This window comes from Canis lupus, chromosome 12, assembly GCF_011100685.1.
Source record: "Canis lupus familiaris isolate Mischka breed German Shepherd chromosome 12, alternate assembly UU_Cfam_GSD_1.0, whole genome shotgun sequence".
NCBI classification, from domain to species: domain Eukaryota; kingdom Metazoa; phylum Chordata; class Mammalia; order Carnivora; family Canidae; genus Canis; species Canis lupus.
In genome coordinates this window covers 66146428-66168848 of record NC_049233.1, presented here as the reverse complement: position 1 = coordinate 66168848, position 22421 = coordinate 66146428, and the positions used below count along the sequence as shown (strand labels likewise).

Genomic DNA, 22421 nt, shown 5'->3' with positions numbered 1-22421 from the left:
TCTAAAAGGATTAATTCTGCCTAAAACCAGCTCCTGAAAAAAAAAAAAAAACACATGGCACTGTCTGAAACATTCTTGATAATGTGCACATCCTTATTACATTTGCAATCCACGAGCCTGGTGCTGACTCCGTCTTGGAACACTCTAGACAATACTGAATGAGGGAATCTTTACACTCAGAATCATAGGAGAACCTCAATAATAAAGTATACAAAATAAAGTGGTAATAAGATTTCATTTTGCTTCTATTAAATTAATTAAATATTTAAAACATATTCATTGCTGGAGGGGGTGTAGTAAAACTGGTCCACACCAGACATTGCTGATAGCAATGCAAAACAGCAATTCCAGGCCAATCCATTCAAAATATTCATATGATTCAGTGATTTGCATTATACAAAAGAAGGACAATGTTTTACACTTGTTTAATACAAAATTAATATAAGAATATTTATATGCTGGCAGCCTCCTAAATATCTAGTAGGGGTGGTTGGTGGTTAGGTAAAATATGTTGTACCCACTTAATGAGTATAAAGGCCCAGTCGAGATATGCAAATAATGCAATGTTAAGAGGCACAAGCAGCTCTGTCGAGGCAGGGGGAGAGTCAGAATTGTAAATGCAGTTCCTTCTGTTATTGGAAGTTGCATTAATGTTTCCATGATGGGTTTCTTTTTTCTTTTTCTTTCTTTCTTTCCTAAATAAAAATGTGAAATAAATTGCAGGCAAGGTTCATTTCCTTTTAGTTATTTGTAGGAGGATACAAAATTAAGCATTTACAGTATCTCGTTTTTTAAACCTTTTTATTTATGCTTGGCTGGACTTGGCCAGACTGGTCAGTGATTTTCTTCTACGCAGTATTGAGTTACACCCACCCACTAGGCCAAGGGGGAAAATTCTCAGGGTTTGAAGGCAATTTATTGGAATGATGAAGGAGAGCAAGAGGAAGAACAGATTTTCAGAGAAAGGTAAGAAAGTCCTTGAGCCATCCCAAAGGAAGCCAGGTTTGGCAACAGGGCACCGATTCTGGGGCTCCGTTCACATTTTCTTCTCTGTACTGGGGGTGCACTTAACAGAATACAACCCAATGGTGCTTTATAACGCCAAGTACCTACTGATGCCCTACTGTGGTAGACATGGTTTTGCCTACCCGTGGCACTCTCCACTTCTTCCTTGCTGAGTTACTGGTTCCAAACAACAGAACCAATTCAAGCTCGTTTAAGCCAGAAAAGAATTTATTTAGGCACATAAGGAACTCACAGAATCCCACAGAGCGCTAGAAAATCAGGTTTAAAAGCTATATAACCTGGAACAGTACCCAAATTATGCCACCAAACTGCACCCATGGAGACCTGCGGCCACTGCCACCTATAAGGTGGGTGCTATGTGCAGAATGGTACTGCACAGTTATCTCTGAAAACTACACGATTTTTCTGCAATGCTCCTCCACCTTCTTCACTGGAAAAAGGATTTTGCCTGGCACTTAATTCCTTAACTTTGCTCTATTCTAAATTTCAGTCTTACGTAGATATGTCTGATTAGTGGAGTCCAGGCAACATACCTGCAGCCGAACATACCTGCCTGCTGGTGAGTTTTACTTCCATCCTGGGTGTATCCAGGCCTCATAATGTGGGAAATTTCTCAGTATAGGGAGCCACAAATATGACAAATGTCTACAAAAATTTACCCAACTTTGTCCAGGCGGACTATATATATATTTTGTTGTTGTTGTTGTTGTTGTTGTTGTTGTTAAGCCAGTTACAGAAATTCCATTTTCCTTGATGCAAAAAAAGGCATGTGACCCAATTCTAACCAGTAAGGTACAAAGAGACATCTGCTGAGGGACTTCTGAGAAAAGTTTCTTAGCTCTTAAAAAGAGACACAAGGACACAATAGTCCCCTTGTTCTGCCTCTGGATGATGGTGTGTGGGGCTTTGAAGCCTAGAGCTGCTCTAGCCATCTAGTGACTGACACAATTAAAATGGCAGAGCAGAAAGATGGAATTCATCTAAATTCTCGATAGCATTACTTTGCTACTGACTCAACCAACTCATCTCATCTCCACATTATTTGTTAGGTGAAAAATACTTTTCCATATTATTTAAATCAATGGAATTCAGGTTATCTTTGCAGCCAAAGGACCCTGAGTTATGTTATGTCTGAGATAAACAGGAGCATAGGCATGACTCTTTCCCTCAAGACTTTACATCTCCGACCAAGTGACTCAAGGATAGAAGATAGCAATGGGTGCTCATTCATTCCAGAAAACCCCCACTCCAGCCCTACTACCTGGCCAGGTCAGCTGAGTTGTTCTGACTGTCTGGTTGCCCAAAGCTGCCCTGGAGGAAGATCTGTTCTGTTTCTAAAGCCACCATGTTCCCAGGAAATAAGAGATTTCAAAACTCTTGGTAGCCTGGCCAGAGACATTCCAGGGTGAAAGCTTACACACTTGAAGAAAATCTAAATTAGAACCTTGTGAAAAGTCAGTTCTACAGTTCTACTTCTTTCTCTAAGGATTGCTTCAGTGAATTTTTATGGAGATTTTCTTTATACATGGAACCCATTTATTTCTTCTTCTTGCCCTCACCCCCAAATTGGGGTTTTTAAATTATGAAATAAAAAGGCTGGCATAAAACAGGCTGCAAAACATAGATTCATCAAGAAGTTTTTACCGATGAATCAACTATTCATGAAACACTTATGTTTATAAATTTCAGAAAATATTGGTATCCCAGATCTTTGCTTGTTGGGGACTTGACAATTATTTGAAGTATTTTTTTTTGAAGTGTCTTATTTCCAGGAACTGTTATAATGAGTACCATGTGACATCAAAGGGTAAGAGAAATAAATATTGAGCATGTGGAGGAAAAAGAAAAACATTTCATTCCTTCATTTGGAACTTTTTACTTACATAAACATTTTCCAATTGTGGTAAAATACATATAAAATTTAACATACTAACCATTTTTAAGTGTCTAGCAGAATTTTAGAAATTAGACAATTTAATGTTTTGGGTTTATCAGACATATTCTCATGCAGTTTGCTGGCATGAAGACTTGTGAATTTTCTAATGAAATCAAATTTTTGAAGCTGTTCTCTGAGGAAATGTTAGTTATAACGCTCAATACACTTCCTTGTGGGGTTTCAGCTTTCTCGCTTCTATTTCTGAACGTTGAAACAAATGAAGATGATCCAAGAAATAAAGAGAAGCACATTCCTGGTGAAAGCCACTTAATTTCTCATTTTTAACCTCCAACTAATTAAAAATACTAGATAATGTTCAGTGGATCTTGCTATAATCGAAAGGGATTACCTATCGATTATTATATTTTTAAAACTTTATTATGGAAAATTTCCAATGTAGACAAAGCAAACAGAACAATACATGAGCCCCCGTGTACCCAACCCCCAGCTTCAATAATTGTCAGTGTTGGGACGCCTAGGGGGGCTCAGCAGTTGAGCATCTGCCTTTGGTTTAGGACGTGATCCTGGAGTCCTGGGATCCAGTCCTACGTCGGGCTCCTGCATGGAGCCTGCTTCTCCCTCTGCCTGTGTCTCTGCCTCTCTTTCTCTCTCTGTCTCTCATGAATAAATGAATAAAATCTTTTAAAAAATAATTGTCAGTGTTCTGCCATTATGGTTTCAGCTGCATCTTCAACACCCTCCCCTACACCCAGTTAGTATAATTGTTGCTGTTGGTTCCTTTAGGTCATCTCTACATATTAAAATACACAAAGGTCAAATGTACAATTTTGACAAATGAATACTCTCACACAACCTGCACCCCTTTCCCAATGTAGAACATTTTCATCCCCCAGAACGTTCCCTCATGTCTCCTCCTAGTCATTCGGAGATAGCCACCTGTTTGATTTTTTTCACTTCTGGTTATTTTTGTCTGTTCTAGGATTCTACATAAATGCAATCATATTCTTTTGAGTTTGCCTTCTTTTGTTCAGCACAATTTTGTGAGGCTCTTGCATATTTTTGAGTAACTCTTTATTATTGTTGAGCAGTATTCTCCTGTGGGAATATGGTTTTTATGGTGGAAGAATCACTGTAAGAAGGTTCTTACTATCTGATTGTGGACACTGACTTGCTTCCAGCTTTTGGCTGTTGTGGAGAAGGCTGCTATGAACATTCTCGTACAAATGTTTGTGTGTGTGTTGTGTGTACGTGTATGTAAAGTTTTCATTTCTTTTGGATAAATAAATACCTAGGAATGGAATTTTTGAGTAAAGGTGCAGTTCTATGTTAATTGTATGACACCGCCAAGCCATTTTCCAAGTGGTTGTACCATTTTATAGTCCAACACATACATCCAACATTATACATTAACACATGAGAATTCCAGTTACGCCATATCCTTGCTAACATTTAGCTTTATCAATCTTTTAAATGTTAGTCATTCTGATGGATATGGATGGTATTTCATTGTGGTTTTAATTTCCATTTCCCTGATGACTAATGAGGTTAAGCACTTTTTCATATGTTATTGGTTAGTTGTGTGTCTTCATTTGTGAAGTGTCTGTCCAAGTACTTTTCTTTTTAATAAACCGAGTTGTTCATTTTTTAAATTATGGAGTTGTAGGGATTCTTTTATATATTCGGATGCAAGACCTTTGTCAGAACATGTTTATGAATATTTTCTAGTCTGTGCTTTGTCTATTTACTTCATTAATGATGTCTTTTGACAAGCAGAATATTTTAATTTTGATGAAGACTAATTTGTTAATTATTTTCTCTCATGGTTATTATTTTCTGTGTCCTATCTGAGCATTTTTTTGCCAAATCCGAGGGTGTAAAGATATTATCTTGTGTTTTCTTGTACATGATTTTTTATTTTAGCGTATATATATATATATAGTCCATCTCAAACCAATAATTGTGTATTATGTGAGGTGAAGGTTCATTCCTCAAATGTGCATATCCAATTGTTCCAGCACCATTTTGAAAATACTATCCTTTTCTCATTGAGTTACTTTGGCACCTTTCTGAAAAATCAGTAGACTGAATATGTGGGACTCTATTTCCAGATTCTATTTTGTTTCATTCATTGCTATGACTATCTCTATGCTAATACCACACTGTCTTTATTACAGTACTTTTATAAGGTATGTCTTTTATAGTAACTCTATTAGCTTCTAATGCTGCTGTAACAGATTACTATAAACTTAGTGGCTTAAAACACAAATTTAGTCTCAAAGTTCTGGAGGTTAGAAGTCTGAGGTGAGTGTCAAGGGGGTAAAGTCAAGATGTTGTCTGGGCTGGTTCCTTCTGGAGGCTCCAGGGGTGAATCTTTTGGATTCACCTCTTTTGGCTTCCAAAGGTTGTCAGCATTCTTTGGCTCATGGCTATGTCATTCTCATCTCTGTTTTTGTTATGATATCACCTTCTCTGACTCTAATCCTATTGCCCCTCTTATACAAACTCTCGTATTCATCCTGCCAGAGTAATCCACAATATTTTCCCATCTCAACATTCTTAATTCATCTGCAAAGACTCTTTGGCCAAATAAGGTAGTATATTCACAGGTTCCGGAGATTAGGACATGAACCAGTTCAACCTACCACAGTAGTCCAGTCCTTCGTTCTTATGCAAGAACATTTTGGCTATTTTAGGTCTTTTTGCATTTTTATAAATGTTTTAGAATCATTTGTCAATTTATATAACAAAAGCAGAATCCTGCTGGGATTATAGTTGAGAGTCATTGGATCTATTCATTAATTTTGAGGAAATAGACATCTTAAAAATATTACATCACCCAGTATAGGAACATAGAATAACTTTCTGTTCATTTAAGTGTCACTTAATTTCCCTCAGTAATGTTTCAGAGTTTTCAGTGCAGAGGTTCTGTACCCATATAGAAGGTCTTTTACTAAATTTAGTTCTAAAATAATTTATAATTTGTTACCATTATAAATGAAATGATTTTGGGTTTTCATTGTATTGTCCAATTATTTTCTGCTAGTATATAGAAATTATCTTTGTTTATAGATTTTTATAAACATCTACAAATAGAGATAGTTTTGCTTCTTCTTTTCCTTATGTTTATAACTTGAATTTCATATCTTGCCTTATAATGATGGCTAACACCTCCAGCAAAATGTTGACTAGAAATGGCAAAAGCAGATATTCCCCAATCTTAGAAAAAAGTATTCATCTTTACAACAATAGATATGGTATCAGTTGTAGGATTTTCAGAGAGAGCATTTATCAGATTGAGGATGTTCTCTTGCATTTCAAGTTTTCAGAGTTGTTTTTTAAATCATGAATGAGAGTTGAGTTCTGTCAAATGTCTTTTCTATTGATCATCTTTTTGTTATTCTGTTACTACAGAGGAATACATTTATTGAAATCTTAAATGGTAACCAATCTTGCATTCTTTGGATAAAACTTTGTCAGGATGCATTCGGTTAAGAGTTCAACTCTTGGGGCACCTGGGTGGCTCAGTGGTTGAGCATCTGCCTTTGGCTCAGGTCATGATCCCAGGGTCCTGGAATCAAGTCCTGAGACAGTCTCCCCATGGTGAGCCTGCTTTTCCTTTGTCCATGTCTTTGCCTCTCTCTCTCTGTGTCTCCTATGAATAAATAAAATCTCAAAAAAAAAAAAAAAAAGAGTCCAAATCTTGTTTTCAACTCAGGGCATGATCTCAGGGTTGTAAGTTGTAAGATTAAGCCCTGCACTGAGCTCTGTGCTGGGCATGAAGCCTTCTTATGATTCTCTCTCACTCCCTCTGGCCCCCTCCTCCCTCTATTACAAAAAAAAAAAAGAATTCTTGTGTCTAATATTCATGAGGTATATTGATCTTTAATTTTCTTTTCTGTTAATGCCTTTGTCAGATTTTGGTATCAGGGTTATGCTGGCCTCATAAAATTGTATTTTTCCACTTATTTTTTAAAGGATATTGTATGAAGTTGTATTATTATTTTCACTAAATGTTTGATAGAATTTACCAGTTTATATCTTCTTTCAATTCTTTAAAGATTATATTCCATTGTCTTCTAGCTTTTCTTCTTTCTTAGTATAGGAAAATGTAATTTGTATTATTGTTCCCCTGCGTGAAATGTTTTGTTCTATTCTGGAAACTTCTAAAACTTTTTTTAAATCTTTGGATTCCATGAGTTTTTGTATAATGTGCCTAGATATGGTTTTCTATCCCACTAGGCATATATTTATTCCACTTAGAGTTTATTCAGCTTCCTAGATCTGTAATTTTAGATTTTTAACTAAGTTGGGAAGTTTTTGACTTTAACTTCTTCAGGTATTTTTTTCTTCTTCATTCTCTCTCCTTTCCTTCTGGGACTCCAATGGTATACTAGATGATTTGATAGTATCCTACAAGTCTAAGACTTTGTTTTCCTTCAATTTTTTTTCTCTCTGCTCTTCAGAGTAGATCACTATTGAATTATCTTTAAGTTATTGACTCGTTTTTCTGCCAACTCCAATCTAGTGTTAAAGCCATTGAGTGAATTTATTATTTTAATTTATGTGTTTCTGCTTTTTAATAATTTCCACGTGTTTAATTTGTACAGCTTATTTATCTGCTGAGTTTCCCCCATCTGTTCACTTACCATGTATTATTTCCATTCACTCCTTGAACATAGTTATAATAGCTGCTTTAAAGTCCTTGTCTACTATTGCAACTTCTCAGCATTAGAATTTATTAACTTTTTTTTCTTAAGTATGGGTCACAAATTCCTATTTCTGTCATATCTAGTGACTTTAAAAAATGCATGTGGATATTGTAAATGATTCAGTGTGAGGACTCTGGATTCTTTTATGTTACTCTAAAGAGTAATTTTTGTCTTAGCAAATATTTAATATTATTGAACTCAAACTTTAAGCTTTATTTTCCCTGTGATGGGAAGCAGCTGAAATATAGGTTGTTAATTTTGTTTCTAGCTGCTGTTTTTCCATCAGGGCTCTGGATCTCTTCACAAGTGCATCATCCAATGGTCAGTCTAAGATTTTCTTTTTTTGCAGATTTTTTCTTATTTACTGACTCTGGGCCTCCTTCTCTTCCTAAATCTTTTCTCTTCCCCAAACTCTGCCATCTGACTCTTCAACTCAGTGTGATTGGATTTCTGCTGCACCTGGAAGAAGGCTGCACACAGATTGAAAGTTATCTAAAGCAAAAAACTCCTGCATGGGGTGCCTGGGTGGCTCAGTCAGTTCAATATCTTTCTTTGGCTAAGGTCATAATCCCAGGGGTCCTGGGGTCGAGCCCTATGATGGGCTCCCTGCTCAGGAGGGAGCTTGCTTCCTCCTCCCCCTCAGCCCCTCTCCCCACTCATGCTCTCTCTAATTCTCTCAAATAAATAAATCTGTGGGGAAAAAAAAGCTGCTACCAAAAAAAAAAAAATATATATATATATATATCACCAGGGTAGATTCTTTTCTAGTTTCTTTCCGCTTTGGTAATTCTTCAGTGCTTTTTTTTTTTAAGATTTTATTTATTTATTCATGAGAGACTGGAGAGGCAGAGACATAGGCAGAGGGGGAAGCAGGCTCCCCATGGGGAACCCGACATGGGATTCAATCCCAGGACCACAGGATCATGACCGGAGCCAAAGGCAGACACTCAACCACTGAGCCACCCAGGCACCCTTCTTCAGTGCTTTCTAATAGTCATGTCTATAATTTTTTTTTTCTCCCAGATAACACTAGTATTTGGGAAGGCTTATCTAACCAATGTACTCCGTCACTGTTAGATATGATTTTTAAATACGTTCAAAATAAGGGGCGCCTGGGTGGCTTTGTTAGTTAAGTGTCTGCCTTTGGCTCAGGTCATGATCTCAGGATCCTGGGATTGAGCCCCACGCTGGGCTCTCTGCTCAGCAGGAAGTGTGCTTCTCCCTCTCCCACTCCCTCTGCTCTCTCTCTCTCTCGAATAAATAAATAAATTCTTTTAAAAAATACGTTTGGAATAAAAAGAACAAAACAGAAGTATCAAAATTCAAGATTCAAGATAACTACAAAGCTATAGTAATTAAAACAGTATGGTACTGGCACAAAAATAGACACAAAGATCAATGAAACAGAATAGAAAGCCCAGAAATAAACCCACACTTATATAATCAATTAATCTTCAACAAAGAAGGCAAGACCATGCAACGAAAAAAAGACAGTGTCTTCAACAAACTGCATTGGGAAAACTAGACAGCTACATACAAAAAATTAAACTGGACCACTTTCTTATACCATACACAGAAATAAACTAAAAAATGGATTAAAGACCAAATATGTGAGAACTGAAAGCATAAAAATCCTAGAAGAGAGCACAGGAAGTAATTTCTCTGACATCAGCCCTAGCAGCATTTTTCTAGATACATCTCCTAAGGTAAGGGAAACAAAAACAAAATTAAACTATTGAGACTACATCGAAATAAAAAGCCTCTGCATAGCAAAGGAAACAATCAACAAAACTAAAAGAAAATCTACTGAATGGGAGAAGATATGTGCAAATTACATATCCAATAAGGGGTTAGTATCCAAAATACATGAAGAACTTACATAACTCAACACACCCCAAACCCAAATAATCCAATTTAAAATGAGCAGAAGACATGAATAGATGATTCTCCAAAGAAGATATCCAGATGGCCAATATAAACATGAAAAGATACTCCACATCACCAACCATCAGGGAAATATAAATCAAAACCACATGATATATCACCTCATATCTATCAGAATGGCTAAAATGAAAACACAAGAAACAACCGATACTGGCAAGGATGTGGAGAAAAAGGAGCACTTGTGTACTGTTGGTGGGAATGTAAACTGGTACAGCCACTGTCGAAGACATTATGGAGGTTCCTCAAAAAATTAAAAACAGAATTATCATACTATCTAGTAATTCCATTATTGAATATTTACCCAAAGACCATGAAAGCATTAATTCGAAAAGACATATGCACCCCTATGTTTATAGCAGCATTATTTACAATAGCCAAATTATGGAAGCAGCCCAAGTGTCCATCAGCAGATAAATGGAAAAAGAAGAGGTGATATGTACATATACTATAAGTAGATACAATGGAATATTACTCTGCCATAAAAAAGGAATGAAATCTTGTCATTTGCAACAACATGCTTGAATGTAGAGGGTATAATACTAAGTGAAATGAGCCAGAGGAAGACAAATACCGTATGATTTCATTTATATGTGGAATTTTAGAAACAAAACAAATGAACAAAACAGAGACAAACAAAAAATCAGACTCTTAAATATAGAAACAAACTGGTGGTTACCAGAGGGCGGGGAGGGGGATGATGGGTGAAATAGGTGAAGGGGATCAAGAGTATACTCACTGTGAAAAGCACCAAGTAATGTATAGAATTGTCAAATCACCATATTGTACACCTAAAACAAATATAACATTGTATGTTGATTATACTGGAATTTAAAAAATAATGAATACATAAAGTATGTTCAAAATATTGAGAATGTTTATTGAGAAGTTCAAAATTACCCAGATGCTCATATCTGGAACCTGGTTATATAGAGGACAACCTAAAGCAAAATTTGGATTTTGATATGAAAAAATACAAGGATATATGTATCTCCACAAGCTGCTGTCTCTTGATAATTGCTGCTGATAATCCCATTATAGGTCACATAGGACAAAGCAATCTGGGGAAGGTGGCACAGGCCACCTTGAGTGACAAGCAGTGGGTACCTCACATCTAGCCCCTTGGCACAAGTAACCTGCCCTCAGGGTTATAGCCAACACCAGTTGGAATGATTTATGTGGAAGTGGGACAGTGGAGTGATACACGAGCAGACACTGTAGGCTGTCCAGAAGCAGAGCAACTTTGGGAATGGTGTAAAGAAAAGTGCTTCAACTTTAAGGACATCCAATTTCAAGCATGTTAATTGGGTTTACATTCGCCAAAGGGCTGAGGGAGGGAGGATGAGTGATAGGAAAAGAGGGAAGAGAAAGTATTCCTATTACTTTCATGTCCAAGTTTCCTAAAATGACTTCTTTCACCATTCCCTTTATAAATTAAGATCAAAGCTTAGTGAGGTAACTGGTTTAAGTGACTCCAGTATGTGTCATGTACCACTAGGGCAAGAGTTGTAAATTTTTAGAAGTTGGAGGTCAAGTTGCTAAATCCTTTGCCTCTGATGGATGACAAAGTGGTCCCTACACTGTGCAAGAGACACAGAGATGGTGTCATTGTTTTAACATCTCTGATTCTGCTGTCTATACTCACCATCTATTAATCAATCAATCTTCTCGTCAGGTAATTAGAGTTTTAAGTGGGCTGAAAAGCCACTCTTAAAAAATGTTCTATTTCTGGGAGGCTTATATGTCAGTCGTGCACGTCATTGTATTAATTATTTTACTTCCATGGCTTTCCTCCTAATGGCTCTCTGAGAGAGACTGTGTCATCTTTTCTCCTCTTTGGGAAAGGAAGAGAGGCAGTTGGGGAGTCAGGGGCCCCCGGCAGAGGACCCTGAGAGAAGCACACCCACACCGGGGCTTTCAGCACCAGAGAATCTCCTAGTGTCTGGAGGGCAGAAAGAGGAGAGATGGCAACTGTTAAGAATATGTTCAAGACTCTTTGGCCCTTTTCAACTTCTCGAAAGGTGTCTTTCTGGTGTAATTCTCACTACTAGGACCCCTGCTGACAATCCTGCATGTGACAGCGACACTGCCACAGAGAATGACTTCTTTTGACCTTTCTCACCAGTTTTGTTGGGTTGACTCATGAAAAGATTGGGCACGGTGCTTAGAGAGAGCTGCACAGCAGGCTATTGGCCGCCTCTCTATCCTACAGTTTCAAACACAGTGGTTCACCATGGCAGGCACCAGAGCAACTAATCGAAATGGAGAAAACCACTGAGAAGTGGGGTGCAGTATTCTGCATCCAAACACTAAAGAATTAGGTTTGATTTTATTTTATTTTTTAAGATTTTATTTATTTATTCCTGAGAGACACAGAGAGAGAGAGAGAGGCAGAGACACAGGCAGAGGGAGAAGCAGGCTCCCAGTGGGGAGCCCCATGCGGGACTCCATCCCAGGACCCCAGGATCCTGAGTTGAGCCGAAGGCAGATGCTCAACCACTGAGCCACCAGGTGCCCCAAGAACTAGGTTTGATTTTGAAACACACTGTGAAATTCGTCACCAGTTGCGTTCCCTTCTTTGCTTTGGTCCCCAGGAAACTCAGATTCAAACTGAGAGGTTCAAGAATTTTTTTTAAGATTTTATTTATTTATTTGAGAGATTGAGAGAGAAAGAGAGAGAGAGGGGAGGGACAGTGGGACAACTCTGCACTGAGCCCGACTCAGGGCTTGATTCCATGACCCTGAAATCATGACCTGAGCTGAAACCAAGAGTCGACACTTAATCAACTGAGCTACCCAGGTGCCCCCCCGCCAATTTTTTTAAGTAGCCTGCATGCCCAGTGTGAAGCCCAAGGAGAGGCTGAGATGACCCTGAGATCAAGACCTGAGCTGAGATCAAGATTTGGATAGTCAATGGACTGAGCCACCCTGGCACTCGGACAAGTGCAAGAACTTTGAACATACACGTCTGTGTACTAACTTTATCCTTGTCTTTATCTTACTATTCCATCTTTTTTCTCCTTTTCCCCTATCTCTGTTAGTTTTTAGTTTGCTATATTGTGTATATTTGTATAAAGCCAACTTAGATCCTTTTGGGAGTAAGGTGGGGGAAATAAGTCCTCTTCAGATTGTCTTTTAATAGCCTGAGTATGCATTGTTATTTGGCACAAAGAACTAGAGCTTTTTGGTACACTTTGTCAAAGGAGTTACAGAGTAAGCCTGGCTTTTAAATAGGAAAACATTTTTAAACGTGCCCCGTAGTCTCTTGCCCAACTCAAAGCCCAGTCTCCTTTGGGTTTTTTGGTTCCTTCCTATTCAGATCAAATTGCTCTAGTAGCTTTTGAAAATTCTGATTTAACATCGTGCTCCAAGTTTATAAAGTGTAGACCAGCATCTCCCTAACTCTTTGAAAGTTAAAATTAGAGAAAATAAGAAAAATTGCAGAAACATTGTACTCCAGCATGCCAAAGTCATAAAAGCTTGCTTTGAAAAGCGATTAAAAGGTGGGCTTCTCTGGCAGGTTGTGGAACTCCGACCCCCTATGCCTTACACAATTAGCACAGACGGTTTCCATGAATTGTTGAGGTGCCACTTTCTTGATAATGTCCTTATAAAAAATTTGACCCACCACCAATCAACATGTATTTATCAAGAGTTAGCTACGTTCAAGATATTATTCTCGGCATCCCAGGAGTCACAAAGATAAGTAACGTCAGTTCTTGCCCTCCAAGAACCTATAGTGTAGGAGTTGCGAGGCAGTACAGGTGGAGAGGTAGACATAAAAATAAGTAAATACATATATTGCAAGATAGAAGCAGAGAGATGATAGGAAGACGGACAGCATTTGTGAATGTAGAAGAGAGGGTTTGGTTTGGGAACTGGAATGAGCACCGGCTTCATGGAAGAAGAAGTTTCATTATTTCCAGTTGGGGAGCAGAGAGGAAGGATCAACGAGGCCCACTGAGGCCTGCCCTTGAATTTAGGATTAGAGGCATTTACTCTCCATTTTGCCAGAAGTGGTGGGAAAGAATTTGCAACCAGAGAATTGTGTGTTTGACAGCAAAGAAATTTTCATTTCATTTTATTTACACCACAGACTTCCAGATTAGGTTTTGTGGTGGCTTATGACAAAACCATAAAACTACTTTAAAAAAAAAAAAAAAAAAAAAAGGAAAGAAAGAAATGGAATGAAAAGCCTAACTCCTAACTTACACTTCTGCAAACTGATACTGAACCAGTTTATTCTTGAGCCCTCATGGCCTTGTTTTGATTCTACACGGTATATAAATAACTTGAATCATGGACAGAAGTAACCAGAAGTCAAATAGCACGTTGGGGGGGGGGGGTGGGGGCAGCTCCCCTTAGCTAAGCAACCTGACATTTTAACCTGCCTGCCTTCATTTGGACTGCTGGGGTCCACCTCCAAGAAGAGGGCTGGCCTTCCAACAGGATTGTTACACAACAAGCCTCCTTTGATTTTAAAGAATTCTTTCTCTGACTTGCAGCTTTCCTGACGCGACTGGATTCCCTGTCAGGACTAGCCCTTAAATTAAATTGGTTCCTTCACTTCTCTGGCCCCTAAAGTTAAGCAAACAATATGTTTCTAATTTCTCTTTGGGGTTCTCATTCTCCAGTCAGACTTTCTGCTCTAGTTATATTATTGATGTGGCATTTTATGTTCCCAGAATGCCTCCGCGGCTGTCCTATAAAATAAGACCTCTACTACCAAAAAGGATGATTTCAGTGACATTCCCGTCGCAGAGATTTTATTAGGAGGGGAAGTTAACAAAGAGGTAGAGGGGAGGTAAGGGGTAGGAAATAAAGCTGGGAGTTTCGTACAAAGAAATCATTAAATGTGATCTAAAGTGCCGTCACTTGTATGATGAGGTATGAATCTAGGAGTCTGGGCATCAAAGACCCGCAAGGCAGGGACAGGAAGGAGGTGGATCTGCCTTTAGGTCAAGAAGTGAAGGTGAGCATTCTCCTCTCATTGGCTTTTTTGGGATCAAACTCCATCCTACCTGGGCCACCCTTAGGCTCTGGCTCCTTATGCCAGGGTTCCCTAAGGGCCAACCAGTCACTGCACAGGCCTAGGACAATTCCAGGAGCACTTATTGACCTAGGGCCATTGCCCCTAACATGGAACATCTCCCCTCCTACCTACTGAGACCTAAAACCCCATTAAGGAGAGAAAAAGCCTTTCATTTCATTTAATCATAGAAGGCTTAAAAATGCAAATCCTGCAGTTGACTCTTCTTCTTCTTCCTCTTCTTCCTCTTCTTCTCCTTCTTCTCCTTCTTCTTCTTCTCCTCCTTCTTCTCCTCCTCCCCCTTCTTCTTTCTTCTTCTTCTTCTTCTTCTTCTTCTTCTTCTTCTTCTTCTTCTTCTTCTTCTTCTTCTTCTTCTTCTTCTTCTTCTTCTTTCTTCCTCTTCTTCCTCTCTAGATTTTATTTATTTACTTGAGAGAGAGAGAAAAACAGAGAGCACAGAGGGAGAAGGAGAAGCAGACTCTCCGCTGAGCCAGGAGCCCAACTCAAGGCCTGATCGCAGGACCCTGGGATCATGACGGAGCCAAAGGCAGATGCTTAAGCAACTGAGGCACCCAGGTGCCCCAGGGTTAACACTTCTTACCATCAAGCAGGATACCTTATCCTTCCCTCTAGCCAAGGTGGCAGCAGGGGACTGGAGACTCACCTGGGGGTGGGCCACCTACAGAGAGGAGGGAGCATTTGGAGAATGAAGAGTCAGCCTCTGAAGAGGGACCTGGAAGGCATCACAACTCTGGGGAATCACCTGGTTACCTTCCCTGGACCCAAGACAGAGCACGCCGTGCCTGGGGTTGGCCCAAGGAAGGCAGCGCCGGGGCACACGACCCCCTCTTTACTTGGTTACACAGATCCACCCACTCATCCTAGCTAGCCTTGTGTCATACGGGGGAGCATCTACGGGTTCCCAGTCATTCGCCAGTCATCTGATGGCAGGCTTCACTGGGTCGGCACAATTGGGGGTGTAGGTCCAGGCACTGCTGGCTGCTGTTTTCACACAGGAAACTCATCTCTTCGTCTTGATTTTGCCAGAGAAGCAGCAAGTGTACTTGGTGTGCAGGTGGATCTCAATTTTCTTAATCATTTTCCTGAGAGAGGTGCCCTAACCGGTCCTGGGCCTGTTGACAACTCAGGTACCCACCCCCGGTGCGTTCAGCTGTGTCTCTGCCAGCTGCCTGGGAGCCCCAGGAGGGAGGGACCCCCTGTTATTGTACTGTCGGCCAATCACTGTTTAAGTTGACTTCATCCCCAAGGACGTTTGGTAATTGATGGCATGAAATTTGCTATTTTAAAAAAACGGCTCATTGGCCAATCAGAGAGTGGTATTTCAGTCATTGACACATTAATAAACAGATACAGAAGGAAGCAGAAGGTGGGCACAGGGTGGGTGCAGGGTGCAGTCTGCGGAGCGGGTGGGGCTGGGGCGAGAACTCTTGGGGAGCAACGGGGCCACCCCCTGCCACCCTAGCAAAGGGTACTTCTCTCCCCCCAGCCTTGCTGCCTCACAAAGGAGAGGAGCTGCTTGCTTCACCAGAAGTCCCCTTGGCCATCACCGCACCCCTGTGGAGTGTGTATTGTTCCGGTGAGGCCGTGCCCAAGGCCCCTGCCTGAAGCCACGCCAGTGCTAAGGACAAGGATGGGGAGGAGGCCAGGCCCGTGAGACTGTGGAACCCACTCTCCTGGCCACCCCCAGGACCTCTGCTGTTCCCCCAGGGCCTGTGGAGGCGGCATGGCCACCTCTGGGAGGACGTCTCTGTCCTGTACCCCACCCCTAAGATGTTTAGCTCACAGGTAGAGAAGAGTCTAGCTTGTATCATCTTGAATATCCATCTGCTCCCCTGAGCCAGGAGACTTGCCAGGGCCCGAATACGGCTGGGGGCAAAGTCATTCTGCAGCCAGGGCTGTGGTGGGCAGCCTGACCAGGGCCCAGAGGGAGAGGGTGACAGGGACTCAAAGAGAGGAAGAGGACCCAGATCCATGGGGAGGGGCAGTGGGCCCCCAAATAGGTTGAGAAAGAATGGACCAGGAGTTTGTAGGCAGCTGAGACCAAGAGGACACCAAAGCAGCCCAACCATAGCTTGGAGGTCATGGAGAGTGTTCATACGTACAGACCAGCGTGAGACCAGGGGACCCTCCCCACCTCCAATGGCCATGACAGCCATAAAGCCTTTTCTGTCACCCCCTCCACTAAATACCTTCTAAGACAGGAGCAGAAGACAGAGGGGAAAAGTCCAGAAAACTGAGCAACTGAATCATGAAGGTGAAGGAGCCCTAAAGACAGTGTTTAAATCATTGCATCTAAGTCTTAAACTAGTCAGACTCAATCTGGCTTCTCTTTATCACCAACCAGTGTGTAGGGGCCTCGGGAGGACCGGGATAGACATTTTCTTTGCACATGTGAGTGCGGTAAGTAAATCAGAAGTCATTGCAATTGCTCCCTGGGTACCACCTAGGCCATACTTGGCAACCTCGTCCTGTTTGTTTTCCATAAACTATGTCACATGCCCCTTCTACAGGAGGCCCAGCGGACATCTGGGCCATGGTGTGGGTTGTCAGGCCTTCTTTGGTGCTGTCCACAGGACTTGGGGGGATGCCCGGCTCTCTCAGGGTCCTTGTGTTCCCCCCTTACCAAATTATATTTTCAGAACATGGTCTCATCTCGAGGCATGGAGGCCTCTGTGCTTACCTGCCACTTGGGGTTCCAGAGGGCGGAGGGTATAGAGCAACTCCAGGTTCAAAAGCACCAAGAATCCCAAACTTGGAGGTTCAGAGGCTTAGAGCTCATTTCCAACGCTCTCACTTGAAAAAGATGCAGGCAACTGAGGCTAACCAAGTGATAAGTCAAGACTTGAACCCAAGTTTAGTTGCTCCCTGTGCTTTGGGACAGAGCATGAGTGGGGAGGACCACATGGAAGAGACCGATTCTGCTCACCTTTTTTTAGTTCCCTGCAGGCCAGGGAACCTGCTTACAGTTCGTTTATTCTTTTTTTTTTTTTTTTTTTCCTTTAATCAAAATTTAAAATGAACTTTACAATGTTAATTAACCTTTCCCACTGTTTGGCATCTTCCTCGTCCCTGTGCTCTGTATTCCCCTGACAACAAATCATACCGTTTGCCTATTGATCAGCTGTAAATCAAACCTTTTATAGCCTATTAAATCACACCAGATCGACTAGGTTGGTTTCACAAAGTCAGCGTTTTGGACAAACATTGCTCCTTTCTGACTACCAGCCCTAGAGAGGAGACAAGAGTTCTCTGTGCAGAGCCCGCGGACATTCGAGAGCTGACCATATTGAAGGCTCCAAGCTAAATTTAGCCCGCCCAGCTGGTTGTCATTCCAGCAACTGAGTGTGGGCTTGCCAACAGCTGTATTTTAAACTGAGCCCCCAATTTCCCTCTCTTTGGCTTTGTTGTGTTCTACAGGATTTGGGTTTAGCTACCAAAACCATAAAGGGTTTCCTTGTGGGCTTTTAAGTAAGCTCACCCAGAGAGAGGAAGAGCGAACTACCTAGTGCTGACATGGGAATTTGTGGTTTTGGGGGCCTGTGCAGCCGGTTGGAGGACCTTCTCTGATCACCTGAGTTAAGACCGAGGAAGAAGGAAGGCCATGACTACAAATTCACACAACCAGAAAACCTACATTTTGCATGTCAATTATTCTTAATACCCTGAAAAAAGTTTTTTTAAAGGCCTACTGCTAGAGCGCCTGAGTGGCTCACTCAGTTGAGCATCCCATTCTTGGTTTTGGCTCAAGTCATGATCTCGGGGTCATGGGACCCAAGGCCGTGTGGGGCTCCCCATGCTGCAGGGAATCGGCTTGAAATTCTCTCCCTCTCCTCCCTCTGCACCCTCACCTCCGCTCTCGTGCGTGCGCTCTCTCTCTCAAATAAACAAATCTTTTTTAAAAAATAAAAACAAAATAAATAAAAAGGCTTACTGTTAAGAAACACTTCCTCAAATTTCAAAACTCTATGCTTATGTACAACACACTATACATAGCATGCCACCAGCTGGGTAAGGAAATAGGAAATATATGTTTGTATATGCAAATAATGTCTCCGGAAACATTCGCAAGGAACTGGCAGTCCTGGTTGCCTCTGGAAAGAAAAACTGACAGACTAAAGGCCAAAAGGGTCCCGTTAAATTTTTTTCCTGTGGGTATGGATTACTTACAGTTTCCATGCTTTAAAAATGTATTATTTGGACAGTGCGCTCTACCTTGACATGTAAAGTCACGGCTTCGTTATTCTGTTATTGCCACAGTGGTTTGTAACATAGCTTTTTCCAACTCAGAAACTCTGGGGAAGACCAGGCAAATGCCACAGATGTGTGAGCATGAACTTGTGGGTTCACACTGTGCACACACACGGACACACCTCGTATTTTTCAGGACGTCGTTGCACTAATGTAGGCTTTAAAAACAGAGTACTGAGCGAAAAAGCAAATATGTCCAAATTTAATAGTCCTTAATTCTGCATGGTGAGAATATGGGTCATGTCCATTTTCTTCTCTATCTTTCAACCCAGAGTTTTCTTTTAAAAATAGAGCCTGAGTCTGTGTCTTTAAAAAGCAGTGTCTTTTCAGAGCACCTGGGTGGCTCAGTTGGGTAAATATTTGACTCTCGATTTCAGCTCGGGTCTTGATCTTAGGGTCATGAGTTCAAGCCCTGCATTGGGCTCCATGCTGGTTGTGAAGATTACTTCAAAATAAATGGATGGATGGATGGATGAATGAATGAATACATAAATAAATAAATAAAATTTTAAAACCAGTGTCTCTTTAAAGCAGGAAGACAGTAAAGGAATCCACACAGCAGCAACTCACTAAGCATCGCTATTAAAAAGCACAGGATTTCTTTTCATTTCCACTTATTTGATGTCATTCAGGGGTAATTTGCTACTATCATTCAGATTTGCTACTATCTCACCCTTAGAGCTGCTCATTTCAGCTCAACAGATGCTTTTTTTTTTTTTTTTTTTTTTAGGATTGTATTTATTTATTTGAGACAGAGAAAGAGAGCATGAGCAGAGAGAGGGGCAGGCGAAGAGGGAGAAGCAGACTCCCTACGGAGCAGGGAGCCTGATGCGGGGCTCGATCCCAGGACCCCTAGATCATGACCTGAGCTGAAGGCAGACGCTTCACCAACTGAGCCACCCAGCTGCCCCTCAACAGATGCTTCTTGAAGGAGAATGTAGGGCTTGCAATGGGCCGGGTGATGCGGGTACCAAGATGAATGAGACCCAACATAGCTCTCTTCATGTGGGAAGTAATTATCCTTTCTCTAAGACTTTGCTGAAACAAGAAAACTTTTACATTGACTCTTAAGCTTTAAATAAAACACTTCTCAATCACCAGAGTTACATGTAGCCAAGAGCTTATGTTCTCCTCCTGAAGTCTACCCACACAGGATTATTATTTCTGCTACCGTCCTTGCTTAAAGCTAATTCAGGGAACCGAGAATGAAATTTCTTACCAAACTAACCAGAGCATCTTCTACTTACTTCAGCATTTTCACCTCTTGAGCAGTTGTGACTTCAAGGTCAAGGTATTGACTTTCAATAACTCCCTTTACACCCACTGGAACAGGGCTGACCGCCCAAAGGAGCTTGAAAAACACTGGCTGAGGTAGAGGAGGGCACAGGTGAGAGAGGTCTTGGCCCTTGAGAAGGCTTGATGAGAGCCCCTGGAAGCAGCAGGAGGTTTTTGGAGGTAGGGAGGGGACTTGAGGGCCTCCAAGTTGCTTCCAGAGAAGTTTCTGTGTTGCAACATCCCCAGTGAGGCAGCCTGGAAGGCCTGCAGCCACCTGACCCTGCATCATGGCGGACTCTTGGCCCTCACAGAGCCAGGCCAACCTGGGAACCTCCACACTTACCTTGGAATAGCTGGCGAAGCAGAAACGTGGAAGTAGGAAATAGAAAAAGGACTCTGAGTCACTTGAGTTTTTTCTTACCAGCACCATAAAGACTCTTGATCCTGACCTTTAAACACACCTTTTTAATACACACCTGACCCTGAATTGTCGGAATACCCAAACCTGGGTCAACCCCTCCCTCCATTAGTTTTCAGACTGAAAATAGGGCACCATCTATTGCTCAAGCACGTCTCGTCATTGCCAATTGGCTCCAGAGCAAATCCACACTTTCTAATCCAGCTGGCCCCGTGGCGCTCTTCAGGAGCCACCGACCTACAAACTCCCTTTGCCTGTCACATACATTCCCCCGCCCCCCCATTTTGGCCTTTTCTCTCTCCAGGGGTGACATCATCTCTTTTTTCACTAGAAGAGGGGCCCTCTATTTTGTTTTCGCTTCCTCAGTTTTCCTTCTTTGTATTCAAAAATACATTTCACCCGCTTCTCCTTGTCACAGACGGACTCTAGAACGGCTCCCAATAATCCTTTCCACCTGATACTCAGACCCTCGTGAAATTACCTTCCCCTAAGCGTGGGTGGGACCTGTGACTTGTTTCCAACTGGTGGAATATGGCAAAGGGGATGTCACTTCTGTGGTCACATTACTTCACGCCGTGACTTCCTTCTTGCCTGCAGACTCTCCTTTGCAGGGAGTTCTCCACTGTATGGAGAGGCCCGCGTGGCCAGGAACCGAGGGCAGCCTCCAGTGACAGCCAGCATGAAAGGGAGGCCCTCAGTCTCGGTCCACAGGGAACCGAATGTCGTCAACAGCCGTGGAAGCTGGGAAGTTTCGGGAGAGACCCTGAAATAGAGGACATGCCCAGATTCCTGACCCAAGGAAACCATGGGATAATAAATGTGTGTTGTTCTAAGTTGCCATGTTTGTGGTAATTTGTTACGCAGCAGAAGATAACTAATACACTCCTTCCCTCCTTTCTCAAAATCATGAATGCGTCCCCAGTTCCTTCCTGGCCATCCCAGTTCCTTCCCCAGTCCTGCAACCCATCCCCATCTGCCCTTGATCCTACTCCTCTCTCTCTCTCTCTCTCTCTAAGGTTATTTGTCCACCTTCTGAGTTATTTAAATTCACATCTCCACCCATGCTGTCCCCTCACACCCACAGTGGAGATTAGCTCACAACCCTGCTGATCACTGAAATTAAGGCCACTGGACTCAGGGTACGTAAGGGCTGGCCTGACACATCCACTGTTTCCCCAGTCCACGTGTGTTCCTCCCTTCCCAAACCCCCAATACCCCTTCCTCCATTCTACCTTTCAGCTGATTATCTTGTTTCTGATTTCCCAGGGGGAAAAAGAAGCAATCGGTAGAGGGGCACTTGGGTGGCTCAGTGGTTGAGCATCTGCCTTTGGCCCAGAGCATGATGCTGGGGTCCTGGGATCGAGTCCCACGTCGGGCTCCCTGCAGGGAACCTGCTTCTCCCTCTCCCTGTGTCTCTGCCTCTCTCTGTCTCTCATGAATAAATAAATAAAATCTTTACAAAAAGAAAAGAAACAATGGGTAGAGAATACCCACATTTAACCATTCCTGCCACTGCTTCTGCCAACTTACCTTCACCTGGGACCACATGCATTGCTCCCCTTTTGCTTCTCCCAACTAGGGATGGAGACCTCCTCTAAGAGCAGCCCCTCTCTGTACAACAGATCCCACGCACTTGCATCTCCCCACGTCCCTAGCACCGACATCCCCATTAGCTCTCTTGCATCACCAGTTTGTCCCTCTCCAATGGGTTCTTTCCATCAGTACACAAATCCCTATCATTTCTCTCACCTTAAGAAAAAGCAAAAAAGGAAGAAAATACTGTCTTGGTCTCACATCTCTCTCTAGCTGCCATTCCATGCTTCCTACTCATCTCTGCAGCAAAATTCCTCCCAGAAG

At 41.8% G+C, this 22421-nt stretch overlaps 1 long non-coding RNA gene across 1 annotated transcript; it reads left to right on the top strand.

Annotated features, from left to right (window-relative positions):
• The first annotated feature begins 875 nt into the window (after positions 1-875).
• On the top strand, positions 876-21380 carry LOC111098390. The gene is made up of 3 exons (XR_005367489.1): positions 876-966; positions 1517-1585; positions 21162-21380. It is a non-coding gene; the product is annotated as an uncharacterized LOC111098390 (long non-coding RNA).
• Positions 21381-22421: the final 1041 nt, after the last annotated feature.